The sequence below is a fragment of the Artibeus jamaicensis genome, unplaced genomic scaffold, assembly GCF_021234435.1.
Source record: "Artibeus jamaicensis isolate MK-2021 breed Jamaican fruit bat unplaced genomic scaffold, CSHL_Jam_final scaffold_584, whole genome shotgun sequence".
Classification (NCBI taxonomy): Eukaryota; Metazoa; Chordata; class Mammalia; order Chiroptera; family Phyllostomidae; genus Artibeus; species Artibeus jamaicensis.
The window spans coordinates 4,154,686-4,174,625 of record NW_026522048.1 but is presented as its reverse complement, the minus strand read 5'-3'; the positions used below and the strand labels follow the sequence as shown (position 1 = coordinate 4,174,625).

Genomic DNA, 19,940 nt, shown 5'->3' with positions numbered 1-19,940 from the left:
AGTCAGCAGCAGGTTAGTGACTATTAGGGAGTTGAGTGGAGACAGGAGTTGAGGCAGCTGGCCTGGGACCAAAGCTGGAGGAGTCATCTACGAGAGCCCGGACACTCAGCAGAGCAGGTGAGCAGCTTTCTCCCTCCCCATCTGGGTAGCGCCAGGCAGAGGCCTGTCTGATTGAGTTTACACAGAGAGAAACAAAAAGCAAGTGCCCTGTCTGTCTACAAACTCTGTGGTCATCAGCCCGGGAGAATAGAGAGGCGCATTGTTGTCACTGGTCTGGCTGGGGATTGGGCTGGGTTGAGAGGCAGGCTGTCGGGACAGGCCTTTTTTTTTTTTTTTTAAAGTGAACTGAAATGCTCTCCTGGGATGGCTTGGCTTGCGTCCCACACAGCCTGGCAGAAAGGAAATACCAAGCCAGAGACCAAGGGGCCCAGGCAGATTGGCAGGTGCGCTGGGGCCCACATCTCAGTCTGGTAGCCTGGCTAGTTCCCGCTGGCAACCCAGCCCACAAAGAGGTCCTGCTGCAACCAGAAAAACCGGTTTGGACAGTTTAAAACCAACAAAGGAAGTTGGTTTTTTTTGGAGGGGCGTCTGTTTGGGGTTTTGGGGTTTTTTTTTTTAGTAATCTTATAGATTTTTAATTTTACTATTGCTTTATCTTTCAATACTTTGATCCTTTTCTCTCTTTTTTTCCAGTTTTAGTCCTTCTTCTCTTCTTCCAAAACTTATCGCTTTCTCCTCTCTTCTCCTGCCTTTTTTTGTGGTTTTTTTTGTTTGTCAGTTGCTTTGTTTTCTTTTACCCACAAGAGACGCAAACAACTGGGAACTGCGAAAAGACCAGAGTGGGACACAAGGAGAGGGCATCTCAACAATAGAGACAGAAAGGCAAAGTTCAGCTTGCTATAGCAGAGAAGCCACAAGTTGCTGCATACTTGTATTATTTTTTCATCATTCTCACTTCTTTTATATTCTAATAGTATCTTTGTATTCCTCCTCCTTCTGTATAGGCTTCTTAGTCTTGGCTGGTTTTATTGTATTATTAGACAGTTTTCCTCCACAATGTATTTCTAATTTTCTATACCTCACGCCTCTTGTTCTCCTTTAGCACACTACCCGAAGCTCTACATCCCCTATTCAGACAGATCTCATAGAGTCAGTCATACAATTGTTGCTCTAATACTACTGTAAATAATAGCTGTTCTATATAACTGTAAATACTTCACAACAAATCTACCAGAACTTAGCCCACTTTACAAGTTCCTGAATTCTATTACTGGAGTAATTAACTCTATTTGATTACACACTACACCTATTTACTCTTCCTTACTCTCATCTTACCTCAAAATCTGACAGTCTGCAATCTCACTGCTTTCTAGTTCCAACTCACAGGCCTTCCCTCCCCAATAAGAGGCTTATCTTTTGTCCATCCTTTCATAAAGTGGCAAGTTGGGTTGAAGAATACGGTTAACACTACATATAGCCTAAAGATCATCTATCTCCTCTCTACCAGCTATGACTGTAAATATCATAAAATACTCTTCTGCTGTCATAAACCATTTTGCCTCCCCCTCCAACTGTTTACACACACACATAAAAAGGAGTAGGTAGAAGTGGAGAACATCAAGATACCTGAAGGAGTCTGCACCACTGAAATTCACAGGTATTATACCACAGAAGGTCACATCAGAAACCCAGGGAGTCAGAACAGACCAATTTTAGAAGCTGAGGCTAACAAGAAGAGTCTCACAAACAATTGGAAGACAAAGAAACAATCCCCAAAGGAAAGCAGAAGATTCAGAAAGAATGTTAGATGAAATAGAGGCTAATCAACCAGCAGATATTGAATTCAAAGCACTGGTTATTATGAAGTTCAAACAGCTCACAATGAGCTAAAAAACTACAGGGGAACTACAATGATCACACTGCAAACTGCATCGACATGGAAAAGGAAATAGAAACTATCAGCAAGGAACAAGAGGAAATGAAGAATAAAATTTCTGAATTGAAGAACACAGTAGAAAGTTTCCAAAGTAGAATTGATGAGGCGGAGGATAGGATTAGCAAGTTGGAGGACAAAGTAGAAAACATCTCACAGAAAGAGCAAGAAAATGAAAAGAGGCTCAAAAAGAATGAAGAGGGATTAAGAGAAATGCAAGATAATATGAAACATAATAATATCCGAATAATAGGGATACCAGAAGGAGAAGAAGAACAAGGGATAGAAAACCTATTAGATAGAGTAATGAGATAAAATTTCCCTAATTTGATGAGAGAAAAAGTCACACAAATCCAGGAATCACACAGAGTTCCAATCAAGAGGAACACAAAGAGGCCCACTTCAAGACACATAATCATTAAAAGGGCAAAATTCCAAGACAAAGAGAGAATCATAAAGGCAGCAAGGGAGAAAAAAGAAGTAACATACAAGGGAGCCACAATAAGGTTAGCTACTGACTTCTCAATGGAAACACTCCAAACAAGAAGAGAATGGCAAGAAATATTTCCAAGTAATGAGAACCAGAGGCCTACAACCAAAGCCACTTTACCCAGCAAGCCTGTCAATCAAGATAGAAGGCCAAATAAAGAGCTTCCAGGACAAAAGAAGTCTAACAGAATATGCCTCCACCAAACCAGTCCTACAAGAAATACTAAAAGGGCTGCTTTAAGGAAAGGAAGGAAAAGAGAGACAGGAACACAGGTACAAAAATGGCAATGAATAAGGACCTATCAATAATAACCTTAAATGTAAATGGATTAAATGCTCCAATCAAAAGACACAGAATAGCTGAATGGATAAGAAAGCATGACCCTAACACATGCTGCCTACCAGAGACCCACCTCAGGAAAAAAGACCATCACAGACTAAAAGTGAAAGGATGGAAACAAATGTTCCAAGCAAATGGACAAGAAAAAAGAGCTGGGGTAGCAATTCTCATATCAGACAAAATAGACTTCCAAAAAAGGGCCATAAAGAGAGACCCAGAAGGTCACTTCATAACACTCAAGGGAAGAATCCACCAAGAAGACATTAACATCGTAAATATATATGCACCTAACATAGGAGTACCCAAATATATCAAGAAAATCTTAGAGGACTTCAAGAAAGATATTGATAGCAACACGATCATAGTAGGGGATTTTAACACCCCACTATCGAAAATGGACACATCTTCCAAACAAAATATCAACAAAGACATTGTGGCATTAAGCAACACCCTAGATGAAATGGATTTAACAGATATATAGAGAGAGCCCTTCATCCCAAAGAAGCTAAATACACATTCTTTTCAAATGCACATAGAACATTTTCAAGGTAGACCACATGATAGGAAATAAAACAAACCTCAACAAATTCAAGAAAATTGAAATCATACCAAGCATCTTCTCTGACCACAAGGGACTGAAATTGGAAATCAACCCCAAAGGAAAAAACCCAAAGCACCCAAAATCATGGAGACTGAATGGTATGCTATTAAACAACGAATGAGTCAGGAATGAAATTAGGGAACAAATCAAAAAGTTTCTGGAAACAAATGAAAAGGAACTCACAACAACCCAAAACTTATGGGACACAGTGAAGGCAGTCCTGAGAGGGAAGTTTATAGCAATACAGGCCTACCTAAAGAAGATAGAAACATTTCAAACAAACAACCCAAACTTACACCTACAAGAACTTGAGTAACAACAACAAAGACAGCCCAGAGCAAGGAGAAGGAAGAAAATAACCAAGATCAGAGCAGAACTTAATGACATAGAGATTAAGTCACAATTCTAAGGATCAATGAATCCAGGAGCTGGTTTTTTGAAAAGATAAAATAGACAAGCCTTGAAGTAGGCTCATCAAGAAAAGAAGAGAGAGGATACAAATAAACACAATAAGAAATGAAAGAGGACAGATTACAACTGATACCACAAAAACACAAAGGATTGTAAGAAATTACTATGAAGAACTGTATGCCAAGAAATTTGAGAACCTAGGTGAAATGGACACATTTCTAGAAAAACATAATCTTCCAAAACTCAATGAAGAAGAAGCAGAAAATCTGAACATACCAATAACAGCAAAAGAAATTCAAGCAGTAATAAAAAAACTCCCATCACACAAAAGCCCTGGGCCAGATGGTTTCACAGGAGAATTCTACAAAGCATTTAAGGAAGAGCTAACCCCTATTCTTCACACACTATTCATAAAAATCCAGAAGGATGGAAAACCCCCCAACTCTTTTTATGAAGCCAGCATCATCCTAATTCCAAAACCAGATAGAGACACAACAAAGAAAGAAAACTTCAGCCCAATATCGCTGATGAACATAGACACTAAAATTTTCAATAAAATATTGGCAAATCGCATCCAATAATATATCAAAAAGATCATACACCATGACCAAGTGGGATTCATCCCAGGGATGCATGGATGGTTCAATATTCGCAAATCAGTAAATGTAATACATCACATAAACAAAAGCAAAGACAAAAACCACATGATCATATCAATAGACATGGAAAAAGCTTTTGGTAAGGTACAACACCCATTTATGATAAAAAACACTCAGCAAAGTGGGAATACAGGGAGCATTTCTCAAAATAATAAATGCCATATATGAGAGACGTACAGCCAACATCATACTCAATGGGAAAAAACTAAAAGCTTTTCCACTAAGATCAGGTACAAGACAAGGATGTCCATTTTCACCACTTCCATTCAATATAGTTTTGGAAGTATTGGCCACAATGATCAGGCAGGAAAAGGAAATAAAAGGCATCCAAATAGGAAAGGAGGAAACAAAATTGTCACAGTTTACAGATGACATGATAGTGTACATGGAAAATCCTATAGACTCTACCCAAAAACTGCTCAAACTAATTAATGAATTTGGCAAAACAGCAGGTTACAAAGTCAATATCCAGAAATCAAAGGCACTTTTGTATACCAACAATGAATCAGCAGAAGCAGAAATCAAGGAAGAAATCTCATTTGATATAGGAAAAACAAAAATAAAATATCGGGGAATAAACCTAAATAAGGAGGTAAAAGACCTGTATGCAGAAAACTACACAGCACTGAAGAAAGAAATCAAGGAAGACACAAACAAATGGAAACATATACTTTGTTCATGGATTGGAGTAAATAACATCATCAAAATGTCCATATTACCCAAAGCAATTTACAGATTCAATGCAACACCTATTAAAATACCAAAGGCATATCTCACAGACATAGAACAAACACTTCAAAAATTTATATGGAACCATAAACGAGCCTGAATAGCAACTCCTATTTTGAGAAAGAAGAACAAAGTAGGAGGGATCACAATATCTGATATCAAACTGTATTACAAGGCCACTGTAATCAAAACAGCCTGGTACTGGCATAAAAACAGGCACATAGACCAAGGGAACAGAACAGAGAGCCCAGAAATCAACCCAACTCTCTACAGTCAATTAATATTCGACAAAGGGGGCAGCAACATAAAATGGAGTAAAGATAGCCTCTTCAACAAATGGTGTTGGGAGAACTGGACAGCTACGTGCAAAAAAATGAAACTTGAGCACAGACTTACACCATACACCAAAATAAATTCAAGATGGATTAAAGACTTACATATAAGCCTTGAAACTGTTAAAGTCCTAGAGGAGAACATTGGCAAGAAAATCTCAGATATTTCACACAGCAATATTTTTACTGATATGTCCCCTAGAGCAAGGAATATAAAGGAAAGAATAAACAAATGGAATCTCATCAAAATAAAAAAGCTTCTGTGTGGCTAAAGAAAAAAGTATTAAATTAAAAAGACAACCAACTGTATGGGAAAACATATTTGCCAATGATACCTCAGACAAAGGTTTAATCTCCAAAATATACAAAGAACTTACAAGACTTCACTCTAAGAAAACAAACAACCCAATTAAAAAATGGGAAAAGAACTTAGACACTTCTCCAGGGAGGACATACAGAAGATCCAGAGACACATGAAGAGATGCTCAATATCGCTAGCTATCAGATAGATGCAAATTAAAACCACAATGAGATACCACTTTACACTGGTCAGGAAGGCTATCATAAACAAAGCAACAAACAAATGTTGGAGAGGTTGTGGGGAAAAGGGGTCCTTAGTTCACTGTTGGTGGGATTGCAGAGTGATACAACCATTATGGAAAACAGGATGGAATTTTCTCAGAAAAATAAAAATCGACCTGCCTTTTGACCCAGCAATTCCACTGCTAGGATTATATCCTAAGAACCCTAAAACATCAATTTCAAAGAACCTATGCACCACAATGTTCATAGCAGCACAATTTACAATAGCCAAGTGTTGGAAGCAACCTAGGTGCCCATCAGTGAATGAATGGATCAAAAAATTGTGGTACATATACACAATGGAATTCTATGCAGCAGAGAGAAACAAGGAGCTACTATTCTTTGCAACAACATGGATGGAACTGGAAAGCATTATGCTGAGTGAAATAAGCCAGGGGTTGAAAGACAAATACCATATGATCTCACCTTTAGCAGGAAGCTAAACAACAAAACAAGCAAGCAGAATAAAAACAAAGACACTGAAATAGAGAACCAGAGGAAAGTGACCAGAGGGGAGAGGGGAAGGAATTTAAGGGGAAGAAATGGGAGGGATTTAGAGGAACAAGTATAAAGGGCACAGGGACAATAACTAAGGGGGGTGGAAATGGGAGGGAAGTGGGGAGCACGGGGAGGGATGGGCTGGGATGGGAGAAATACACAGAAAACTGTACTTGAAAAATAACTTAATAAAATTTAAAATAAAAGAAAAAATAGACCTGATCCAAATAAGTAAATAAATAAATCATTTTGTTAGATACATACTGTTATTTGTTAATGTTTAACAGTTGCATGTGTCCTCATTTTTAGGTTAAAATTATTTTAACAAAAGTATTTTATATATCACTGCCACTGTTCACAAAATTCAATAACCTAGAAAAATTCTACTAGATTTGTGAGAAATATGAAGAATTTAAATATGCATGGTTGACATATTTTCATGAAATGGTCTTAGAATGGAGAGAACAAAGTTTAGATGTAAGATAAATTAACTATAATTAAATATCACCTCATAGTAAGTAAATTTTAGTAATATTTTTTCCTAAATAACCCATAGGTGAATACAAAATTTAAGGCAGAGAATATAGTGTGATATGTCAGTAATAAAGACTTTCTCTCGTTAGACTAACCTACCAATCAATATTTGAAGAGCCCTGCCCCAGTTAGTAGGACTGTATAACACAGTACTCAGTAACTTAGTGGCTTGAAACAGCATCTATTCTGCTTATGACAGCTTATCTCTGCTGAACTCTGCATTACTAAATGTAATTTGGAGAATGGGGTTGATATCATCTGAAGGCATACTAAAAACATATGAGAACACACGAGCAATGAAACACCTGGGCTTTCTCAGACAGCTCTCTCTCTCTTTGATATCCTTCATGTGCTCCTTTAAGTATAACAATTTCGATATAACCAGATTTCTTATATGCCCAGTCAGGGCTCCTCAAACACTTGTCTAACTAAGGCAGAGATAGACAGAAGGCTTAGAGGTCACATAGCATCACTTTCATCATTATATATTTCTCAGCTCAGTTACAAATTATACACATCACATGGAAAAGTGTCAACATGAAATTATAAGAGCAGGTAGGATAGGATATGTGTGTATATATTACATATGTATTGGTGTACAACATATGTATATCTGTTGATGTACATCTTTTTGGAAAATAGGAAGCAACCCAAGTGTCCATCAATAGATGAATGGATAAAATAACTATGGTACATTTACACAGTGGAATACTACTCAGCCATAGAAAAGAAATAAATTTACCCTTTGCAACAGCATAGGTGAACCTGGAGAACATTATGCTAAGTGAAATAAGCCAGTCTGAGAAAGACAAATACCATACGATTTCATGTGAAATCTAATGAACAAACTGAACTAATAAGCAAACTCATAGAGAGCAGGATGACAGTTATTGGTAGAGGAGTTTAGGAGGTGGAGGGATCAAGAAAAAAGGAAAAAGGACTCATGGACATGGACAACAGGATGGGTAAAAGGAGGCTAAATAGCAATAGAAACATATTTTTAATTAAAAAAATATTCTGTCTCAAGCTCTGAAATAGAAAAAAAAGATTCTGAATAAAAATAATATGAATGCAACCAAGCCAAAGGTAGCTTAACTACTTTTCTTAGTAGTTCTTAAAGTAATATGCCTAGGCAACAAATCAGCTGGAAAAATATATGGTAAATCATAAAATTTGTGTCTCTATATCAAATGGGAATTTATTAATTTGACATAAAAATGTGAATGCATTAAGATTAATTAATTAAAGAAGTAATTTGATATTAGGTGGATTCATTAAGCACACTGGTCTCCCCATGTAAGATAAATTCCTCAGACAAGGGCATTTAATATTTTAAGAAAGGAAGACCTGCCAGAAGAAGCAGAGACTTGTGATTATTTAAAAGAATTTTCTCAATCATTTTATTTTATCTTATTCTTTCTTTTTTCCTCTTTTTAAATGTTCTTTAAGTACTATTATCTCCATTTCCCTACCACCACCACTGCTCCTAACCCCAGCCATCCCCACCTTCCAACCTCTATCCTACCTGCTTTGGCTTTATCCATGTGTCCTTCATACATGTTCCTGACAACTCCCCCATAATCCTCTCCCACCTCCTCTCTGGTTACTGTCAGTTTGTTCTTAATTTCAATGTCTCTGGTTATGCTTAGCTTGCTTGCTTGTTCTGTGATCAGAGATGTAACAATTTATTCAGTTGGCAAGAAAAGCTCAATGGATTTACCAAATTAATACTTCAAATGACTTGCCCTTCTAAAAATGACTGATTCTAGAATAAGCAGAAATAGTACATATATTGGTAATTTCAGTCCAAATAAACCTTATATACTTTGTATTGGCCAAAAACATTAGACTGTTACCATTGTGTGTTCTTCATATTTTTGATATTGCTGTTGCAGTAACAAAAATCTCCTAAGCCCAGTGACCTACAACGAAAGTATTTATTTTATTCTTCATTATCAAAAACATTATGTATGTCCTTCATGGACTATGGGTCAGCTGTTCCTCTATTTCATGTATAGTCTCATTACAGGGCCAATCTGAAGATTATTCCTATAAATCCTCATTATCTGGAATTTTCTGTTCCTATGCCAGGGAACAGAGCGCAAGGAGCAAAGCTCATTCATACAATCACATTAAATGCTTCTATTGGTATGTGGTATAGTTTAGGTTTTTCCTCTTTCCATTGACTGAAACAAGTCAAATGTCAAACCAGACAATAAGGTGAGGAAACATGCTTAGAATATGCAACACTACACAATATATTGTATACCATATAATATATTACACATATAATATATACATTGCATAGATAATTATATAGAACCACATATATAATTTCATTATATATATAATTCATTGACAGAATTACATATTCTAAGTATGTCTCCTATATTGCTATAGGAGACATGCATAGAATGTCTATATTATATACATATGCATATATAATATATATATATATATATTCCACTTAAAAATAAAATACAAATGGAACAGATTCTCCCTCACGCTCCTCAGAGGGAGCCAACCCTGCCCACAACTTGATCTCAGACTTCTAGTTTCCAGAACTGTGAGAGAATAAATTTATGTTGTTTTAAGCAAAATAATAATAATAGTAATGATAATGATAGTAGTATAATAAAATGCCAAATCTGTCAGAAGGTCTGGACTGCATATCTGATAATGTAATTGAATGTCCCCAAGCACTTTCTGGGAATCGTATTTATGTGAGTTCATTAGGCATATTGGCTTCCTCGTGTAAAACAAATTTCTTAGACGGAACATTCAGTATTTTACAAAAGGAGGAACTGCCAAAATAAACAGAGATGTGACAACTTATCCAGTTGGCAAAAGGGATTTTGGGTCCCACCTTTTCTCTATTAATGCTCTAAATTTCATATAAGATAACCGATGAAGGCTGTGAATTTGACTGATATTATAATTTGGAAGCCTAGAGAATTAACCTTTTTTTTTGCTATTATGTTGCTCTAGCTTTGCTTATAAGAGATTGCTTAATATAATAAGAGAAAGTCTGTGCCATGGGATAAAATTTTGATATCAAATCTTAGGGAGCAGCTGTAACCTGTGAGCAGTAAGATACAGGAACAGAGTCTCAGACTTGCCGCTGCTGCTGCCACTGCCCAGACATTATTGAGTCCCCATTCGCCTGCCGCCAACCACTCCAGACACAGAACATCAGGTCATGGATAAAAACGAGCTGGTGCAGAAGGCCAAGCTGGCTGAGGTGGCTGAGAGGTATTATGGCAGGCAGTCTTCATGAAGTCTGTAACTGAGCAAGGAGCCTAATTATCCAATGAGGAGAGGAATTTTCTTTCAGTTGCTTACAAAAATGTTGTAGGAGCCCCATAGGTCATCTTAAAGGGTTGTCTCAAATATTGAGCAAAAGATAGAAGGTGCTGAGAATAAATAGCAAATGGCTCCAGAATACAGAGTGGATTGAGACCCAGCTAAGAGATACCTGCAATGACATACTATTTCTCTTGGGAAAATTCTTGATCCCCAGTGCTTCACAAGCAGAAAGCAGTTTTGTTTTGTTTTGTTTTGTTTTGTTTTGTTTTAATGAAAGGAGACTACTACCCATTACTTGGCTGAGGTTGCTGCTGCAGGTAACAAGAAAGGGATTGTGGGTCAGTCACAACAAGCATACCAAGAAGCTTTTGAAAGCAACAAAATGCAACCAACATATCCTATCAGATTGGGCCTGGACCATAACTTCTCTGTGTTCCATTGTGAGATTCTGAACTTCCTGGAGAAAGCCTACACTCTTGCAAAATCAGCTTTTGATGAAGCCACTGCTGAAGTTGGTACATTAAGTGAGGAGTCATACAGAGACAGCATACTAATAATGCAATAATGTGACATTGCGGACCTCAGATACCCAAGGAAACAAAGCTGAAGCAGGAGGAGAAAATCAACTCAGCCTTTAAACTTTTGTCTGCTTCATTTTAAATTTACACAGTAGACCATATGCACCTATGTAGACAGCACCCATGCTGTCCCACAAATATATTTTGTCTATGATTTATAATAAGTTTACATTACTTCAATGTGAATTTCTGTTTCCTATGTGGTTTTTATGTTTAATATTAGGGGAGTAAACCTAGTTAATATTCAGGGAGCTATGTTTTCATCTTGAAGTGGCCAATATGGGAATGTGGAATTTTTATACAAGTTATAAATATTTGGCATTCCACTTTTGGTACATGTGGCTTCCCAAGAGCAAGTGCTAAAACTGTTTCCATGTCTAAGCAAAGGAAACTGCCTACATATTGGTTTACCCTGATGGGTAATAAAAGGAACAATTGGTTCCAGTCACAGGTGTAGTTTTTGTGGTACTTGAAGTTTTGGAGCATTTGTAGGGCTGTGGTAGAAATGGATGTCCCATGAATAGTACATGTTGGAATGGCATGTGTGTATCTGTGGAATATTCAATCTCAATGTGCACACCTATAACCACAGCTGCAGAAGTGTTGTTTTAGTTGTGACCCAACTTACTCTGGACAAAGGGAGAAACAATTCACATTCCATTACTTGTAAATTAATCTGCTGTTTACTTGCATTATTTTTGCTACACTCATTTTATTTGTATTTAAGTGTTTTTAGCAATCAAAAAAATGTACAAGTAAAGATGCAGTAAGATGAATTTCTTGATATTCATTACTTTATGTATATCAAGCACACCAGTAAAAAAAAGTATTTAACTTCTTTTAGTTTTTTTTTTGCTTTTGTGATTTTTTAATACTTGCCTAATATGCATGTGCTGTAATAATAGTTAGCAGGAAAATAACTTGAGATGATGACTAGCTTTGTTAATGTCTTGTGAAATATTCATGAACAATCTAAGCATAATAGTTAAGAACACATGGATTCAGTTTATGTAAGTAGAATAAAAATTTTATGAATGGAATTTTCAAAAAGACCTTATTGCCATTCTCTAATTCAGTTTGCTTAATGGAATTAGTAATAACCATCCCACCAGACAGATCCCAAGTTATTCTTATATTCATTCAGTTCTACAGCAACAGCTACAAGGTCTTGATAAACTTCATTGGTCCCTTCATTTTAGGTCACAATAAAAAACAGTGTAACTAATTATAATTTTTTAAATTCCTAGGATTCCAGAGACCAATTTCTAAGGGTTTTTTTTGCATGATTTTTAATTTTTCATATTTTTTAATTTAATATTTTTTATTGTTGTTCAAGTACAATTGTCTCCATTTTCCCCTCACCACTACAACCACCCCAGATATCCCCACTCCCCATCCTTGATCCTACACACCTTTGATTTTGTCTGTGTGTCCTTTAGATGTACCTGAAAATCCTTTCCCTTTCATTCCCATTATCCCTTCCTACCTCCCATCTGGTTACTGTCGCTTCTTAATTTTAATCTCTTTGGTTACATTTTGCTTGCATGTTTGCTTTTTTTATTAGGTTCCACTTACATGGTATTTGTCTTTCACTACCTGGCTTATTTTGCTTAGCATAATCCTTTCCAGTTCCACCCATGCTGTGGCAAAGGGTAGAAGCTCCTTCTTTCTTCCTGCTGCATAGAATTCCATCATGTGAATGTACCATAGTCTTTTGATCCATTCATTTACTGATGGGCACCTAGGTTGCTTCCAACACTTGGCTATTGTAAATTGTGCTGCTATGAACATTGGGGTGCATAGGTCCTTTTGGATTGGTGACTCAGAGTTCTTAGGATATAATCCCAGCAGTGGAACTGCCAGGTCAAAAGGCAGATCCATTTTTAGATTTCTGAGAAAATCCCATTCTGTTTTCCATAATGGTTGTACCAGTCTGCATTCCACCAACAGTGTGCTAAGGTCCCCTTTTCCCCACAACCTCTCCAACACTTGTTGTTTATTGCTTTGTTTATGATGGCCATTCTGACTGGTGTGAAGTGATATCTCATTGTGGTTTTAATTTGCATCTCTCTGACAGCTAGCCATATTGAACATCTTTTCATGTGTCTCTGGATCCTCTGCATGTCCTCCTCGGAGAAGTGTCTGTTCAAGCCCTTTGCCCATTTTTTAATTGGGTTGCATGTCTTTTTAGAGTGGATTCATGTAAATTCTCTACATATTTTAGAGATTAAACCTTTGTCTGGGGTATCATTGGCAAATATGTTTTCCCAAATGGTTGGTTCTCTTTTTATTTTGATACTATTTTCTTTAGCTGTGCAGAAGTTTTTTATTTTGATGAGATCCCATTTGTTTATTCTTTCCTTTATGTCCCTTGCTCTAGGGGACATATCAATGTCTATGGGACATGTCAAAAATGTTGCTGTCTGAAATATCTGAGATTTCCCTGCCAATGTTCTCCAACTTTAATGTTGTTATGGCTTATATTTAAGTCTTTTATCCACTTTGAATTTATTTTGGTGTGTGGTGTAAGTTGGTGCTCAAGTTTCATTTTTTTCATGTAGCTGTCCAGTTCTCCCAACACCATTTGTTGAAGAGGCTATTTTTACTCCATTTTATGTTGCTGGCTCCTTTGTCAAATACTAATTGACCATAGAGACTTGGGTTTATTTCTGGGCTCTCTATTCTGTTCCATTGGTCCATGTGCCTGTTTTTATGCCAGTACCAGGCTGTTTTGATTACAGTGGCCTTGTAATACAATTTGGTATCAGGTATTATGATCCCTCCTACTTTGTTCTTCTTTCTCAAAATTGCATCTGCTATTTGGGGTCATTTATGGTTCCATATAAACTTTTGAAGTGTTTGTTCTATGTCTGTGAAGTATACCATTGGTACTTTATTAGGCATTGCATTGAATCTGTAAATAGCTTTGGGTAGTATGGGCAGTTGATGATGTTAATTCTTCCAGTTCATGAACCCGGTATATGTTTCCATTTGTTTGTGTATGCCTTGATTTCTTTCTTCAGTGTTGTGTAGTTTTTTGAATACAGGTCTCTTACCTCCTTGGTTAGGTTTATTCCCAGATATTTTGTTTTTCTTTTTGCTGTATCAAATGGGATTTTTTTCCTTGATTTCTGCTTCTGCTGTTTCACTGTTGGTATACAAAAATGCCTTTGATTTCTGAATATTGACTTTGTATCCTGCTGTTTTGCCAAATTTATTTATTCAGTTGAGCAGTTTTTAGGTGGAGTCTGTAGGATTTTCCATGTACACTATTATGCCATCTGCAAACAATGGTAGTTTTGTTTCCTCCTTTCTGATTTGGATACCTTCTATTTCTTTTTCTTTTCTAATTGCTTTAGCTAAAACTTCCAATACTATATTGAATAGAAGTGGTAGAAGTGGACAACCTTGTCTTGTTCCTGATCTTAGTAGAGAGTTTAGTTTTTTCCCATTGAGTGTGATGTTGGCTGTAGGTTTCTCATATATGGCCTTTATTATATTGAGGAATGCTCCCTCTATTTCCATGTTGCTGAGTGATTTTATCATAAATGGGTGTTGTACCTTATCAAATGCTTTTTTCTGCATCTATTGATATGATTATATGATTTTTGTGTTTGCTTTTATGTGGTGTATTACACTTACTGATTTGCAAATGTTAAACCATTCTTGCATCCCTGGAATGAATCCCACTTGGTCATAGTGTATAATCTTTTTAATGTATTGTTGGATGACTTTTGCCAGTATTTTGTTGTGGATTTTAGCTTCTATGTTCATCAGTGATATTGGCCTGAAGTTTTCTTGCTTTGTTGTGTCTTTATCTAGTTTTGGAATTAGGATGATGTTGGCTTCATAAAAAGGGTTTGGGAGCCTTCCATCATTTCAAATTCTTTGGAATAGTCTATGAAGGATAGGGGTTAGCTTTTCCTTAAATGCTTTGTAGAATTCTCCTGTGAATCCATCTGGTGCAGGGCTTTTGTGTGTCAGGAGTTTTTTGATTTCTGCTTCAATTTCATTTGCTGTTATTGGTCTATTCAGGTTTTCTTCTTCTTCTTCATTGAGTTTTGGAAGATTACATTTTTCTAGAAATTTGTCCATTTCACCTAGGTTTTCCAATTTCTTGGCATACAGTTCTTCATAGTAATTTCTTACAAGCCCTTCTATTTCTGTGGTATCAGTTGTAATCTCTTGTCTTTCATTTTTTATTGTGTTTATTTTGGTCCTCTCTCTTTTTTTCTTGATGAGCCCACTAAAGGCTTGTCAATTTTGTTTATCTTTTCAAAGAAAAAACAACAGCTCCTGTATTCATTGATTCTTATAATTGTGCTTCCAGTCTCTGTCATTTAATTCAGCTCTGATCTTGATTATTTTCTTCCTTCTATTTGCTCTGTGCTGTCTTTGTTGTTTTTCCTCAAGTTCTTGTAGGCATAGGGTTAGGTTGCTTTTTTTGAAATGTTTCTGTCTTTTTTTAGTTAGGCCTGTATTGCTATGAACTTCCCTCTCAGGACTGCCTTTGTTGTGTCCCATAAGTTTTGGGTTGTTTTGTGTTCATTTTAATTTCCTTCCAGAAACTTTGATTTCTCCTCTAATTTCATTCTTGACCCCTTCATTGTTTGATAGCATGCTATTCAATCTCCATGATTTTGAGTGTTTTGAGTTTTTTCCTTGGGGTTATTTTCTGGTTTCAGTTTCTTGTGATTGGAGGATATGCTTGGTATGACTTCAATTTTCTTGAATTTGTTGGGGCTCATTTTGTGTTCTATCATGTGGTCTATCTTTGAAAATGTTCCATGTGCATTTGAAAAGAATGTGTTTTTAGTTTCTTTGGGATGAAGGGCTCTCTCTATAAATATCAGTTAAGTCCATTTCATCTAGGGCATTATTCGATGCCACAATATCTTTGTTGATATTTTGTTTGGAAGATCTGTCCATTTTTGACAGTGGGGTGTTAAAACCCTCCACTATAATTGTGTTGCTGTCAATATCTTTCTTGAAGTCCTCTAAGATTTTTCTTTATGTATTTGGGTGCTCCTATGTTGGTTGTGTATATATTTACAGTATTTACGTCTTCATGATAGATTCTTCCCTTGAGTATTATTAAGTGACCTTCTGGGTCTCTTTTCATGGTCCTTTTTTTGAAGACTATTTTGTCTGGTATGACTATTGCTACCCTGGCTTTCTTTTTCTGTCCAGGCTTTAAGAATTTGTTTCCAGCCCTTTACTTTCAGTCTGTGTAGGCCTTTTTTCTGAGGTGGGTCTCTTGTAGGCAGCATATGTTTGGATCATGCTTTCTTATCAGTTCAGCTATTCTATGTCTTTTGATTGGAGCATTTAATCCATTTACATTTATTATTGATAGGTACTTATTCATTGCTCTTTCTATACCTGTGTTCCTCTCTCTCTCTCTCTCTCTCTCTCTCTCTCTCTTCCTTCATTTCCTTAAAGCAGTCTCTTTAGCATCACTTGCAGAGCTGTTTTGGTGGAGGTGTATTCTTTTAGACTTCTTTTGTCTTGGAAGCTCTTTATTTTGCCTTCAATCTTGATTGGGTAAATTAGCCTCAGTTGCAGGCCTCTGGTTCTCATTATTTGGAATATTTCTTGCCATTCTCTTCTTGCTTTCAGTGTTTCCATTGAGAAGTCAGCTGCTAACCTTACTGGGGCTCTCTTGTATGCTACTTCCTTTTCCCCCCTAGCTGCCTTTAAGAGTCTCTCTTTGTCTTTAAAATTTTCCATTTAATAATGATATGTCTTGAAGTGGGCCTCTTTGGGTTCCTCTTGATTGGGGCTCACTGTGTTTCCTGGATTTGTGTGACTTTTTCTTTAATCAAATTAGGGAAGTTTTCCATCATTACTTTTTCAGATAGGTTTTCTGCCCTTGTTCTTCTTCTTCTCCTTCTGTTATTGCTATTATTTGGATATTATTACATTTCATATTGTCTTGTATTTCTCTTAATCCCTTTTCATTCCTTTTGAGCCTCTTTTCCTTTCCTTGCTCTTTCTGGGTGTTTTTTTTTTTTACCTTGTCTTCCAGCTCCCTGATCCAAACTTCTGCTTAATCAATTCTGATTTTAATTCCTTCCACTGTGTTCTTCAGTTCAGAAATTGTATTCTTCATTTCCTCTTGGTCCTTGTTAATAGTTTTCATTTCCTCTTTCATGTTGATATATTTTGCAGTGAGTTCATTGTAGTTTCCCTGTTATTTCTGGTAATTCACTCTGAGCTCATTGGGCTCCCTGATAACAATTGCTTTGAACTCAATATGTCATAGCTGAGTTGTCTCTATTTCATTTACCGTTCTTTCTGAGGCTTCCTCTATTCTGTTCATTTGAAGTTATTTCTTTACGTCTCCATTGTTTGTGAGATTCTTCTTGTTTGCCTCAGCTTCTTAAATTAATCTGTTCTGGCTCCCTGTGTTTATGGTGTGAACTCCTGTGGTAGAATCCCTGCGAGATTCAGTGGTGTAGTCTCTTTGATCTCCTGAGCTCACTTGTCTTGGGCTGTCATTTAAGTTGGCTCTGTGTTTGTCTTTGGGTTTTGGTTGTTTTGTGGTCTTTCTTTTGGGGGTTCTTTTGTTCAGCTGGTTAACTGAGAGTTACTCTGTCCACCATGGCTTGTATTTTATTATGCTGGTGAGGACAGGTTGTGTTGAAGCTAGTTCTTCTGTGTGTACAAGGTTTTGAGGATTCTCTCTTGTTCTTGTTTAGATGTTTGTTCTGGGTAATTTCTCCAGTTTAGTTGTATTTCCAAATAGGTTCTCGATTGAGGTTAGTGTGACTTCCCTTCCCTCCTTTACCTTCTTCTGTTGTTATCTGTTGGTGGTTCCTTTTTTGTTGGGCTTCCTCTTTCAGCAGGTGTCCTGGTGTTCACCACTTCCACCTACTCTTTTCTGTGATCAGTTGTAGGGGAAAGCAATATGGTTTAAGACAGCAAGATAGTATTCTATGACATTTACAGTAGTAGGTGGTAGAGAAGAGATAGGAGATCCTTTGGCTATGTATAGTATTAACTGTGATTTCCACCCAAGTAGCCACTTTTTAGAAAGGATGGAAAGAAGATAGGACTCTTGTTAGGGAGGGAAGGTTTGTGAGTTGGATCTAGAAGGCAGTGAGGTTGTAAGAGGTCAGATTCCGAGTTAAGATGAGAGTAAAGAATAGTAAGTAGGTGTAGTATGTGAGAGAATAGAGTTAACCACTACAGTAATAGAGTTCAGGAGACTGTGAAGTGGGCTAAAATCTGTGAGGGATGTTTTGAAGTATTTACAATTGTATGTAACATCTATTATTTAAAATAATGTTAGAGCAACAATCATATGACAGAATCTATGTGCCCTGCATAACAAGAATAGGGAGTATAGGACCTTGAGTAGTGTGATAATGGAACACAGGTGAAGTGAAAGACAGTAAATGAGCAATGCACTATGAAAAAGAAAACAGGGGAAACCTGCCAAATTATACAATATAACCAGCCAAGCAAGGAAGACTATACAAAAAGAAGAGGAATACAAAAATACTGTTAAAATAAAAGATGTAAGAATATTGAAGAAAAATAATAGTACAAATACACAATAACTTGCAGGTTCTTTGTAATACCAAAATGAAATTTGTCTCACTGTCTCAGCCATTGGGATGTCCCCTCTTTGGGTCCAACTCTGGTCTTTTCACAGTTCCAGGGTTTTGTTTTGTTTTTTATCTCACTTGTGGGTGTTTTTTTTTTTAAGTGGAAGTGAGGAAGAAGAGATAAAATTGGAAAGAAAGGAAGAAGGAATGAAACAAGAAAGAAGGAAAGAGAGGAAAAGGGACTTGAAAGCAAAAAATAAATTAATAAAAATTACAAAATAAAAAAATTGCTTTAAAAAAGCCTCTTGTTGGTTTCAAACTGGCCAAACTGCTTTTTTTTTTTTTTTTGGTCTTGCTGGCTGCAGCAGGCTGAGGGGCAATTGGGTTGGCTTTTCTCCCTTCCCAATCTGCACTCAGTCAGCATTGTGTGCACTCTCCCCAAAGCTAACCTGGCGCCTCTCCCTGGCGTTTTTTCCTGGCACCTCTCCCTGACGCCTCTCCCTGGCACCTTGGGTGTGGTATCCAGGTCTTGTTCAGAGTGCACTCTCCCGGGGTTACCGCGGTGGGCTGGGGTCCAGGCGAGCATGCTCGGCCAGGCTTCCTCGGTCTCACTGCGCAGGAACCCTTCCCAGTGCTAGAGGGGAGCACAGGGACTTCCTCAGAACCTTCACAGAAACCTTCCGCTCAACCTCTGGATCTCTGCCTGGCTGGGTGGCGAGGTGGCTTGAGCGAGTGCTGTAGGAGAAATCCCCAAACAGTGTCTCTCTTTTCACTTTTTCTTTTTGAGAAATTTCTTCGACTCAAACCTGCTGCTCTGTACAGCCCAATTCTCCAGCCAGACCTGTGCATGACCCAGATCAGGGTCAGTGCGTGTCACTGCATGACTCTCAACCCTCCCAAGCCGATGACCACAGACTCCATGGGTGCTCACAGCCCCTGTGTGTTTGCCACTTAATCTTCATTTCCCTCTCTGTGACTTGAAGGAACCAGGTCTCTCCCAGTGCAGCTCAAACTTTGTTTGGCTGGGGAGAGACCTGTTGACCCAGCTCTCTCCAGAGAACTCTGTGGCAGACCCTGTGGTCTCGGGGCTTGGTGCTGCAGCCGCCTTGGTCCTGGTAATTGTCGCCGAGACCTTATTGTCCTGAAGCACTCTGCTTACTGTCTTGGTTTTTTCAGTGTCTGCTACAGTTTTTGGTCTCTTATTTTTATATATGCTGGGGTACTGTTGGCTGTTTGCTCTGTTCCTCCACAGATTGGTGTAGGGGGAAGTGGAATCTGTTCCCCCCTACCTCACCACTACCTTCCTCCCTATTTCCTTTGCCCACCACCTTCCTCCCTATTTCCTTTGCCTATTTTCTAATTGGGTCGTTTGTCTTCCTAAAGTGGAGTCGTGTG

General features: G+C 37.5%; 1 pseudogene; it reads left to right on the top strand.

Annotated features, from left to right (window-relative positions):
- The first annotated feature begins 10,307 nt into the window (after window positions 1-10,307).
- LOC119037187 (14-3-3 protein zeta/delta-like) lies at window positions 10,308-11,052 on the top strand (annotated as a pseudogene).
- Window positions 11,053-19,940: the final 8,888 nt, after the last annotated feature.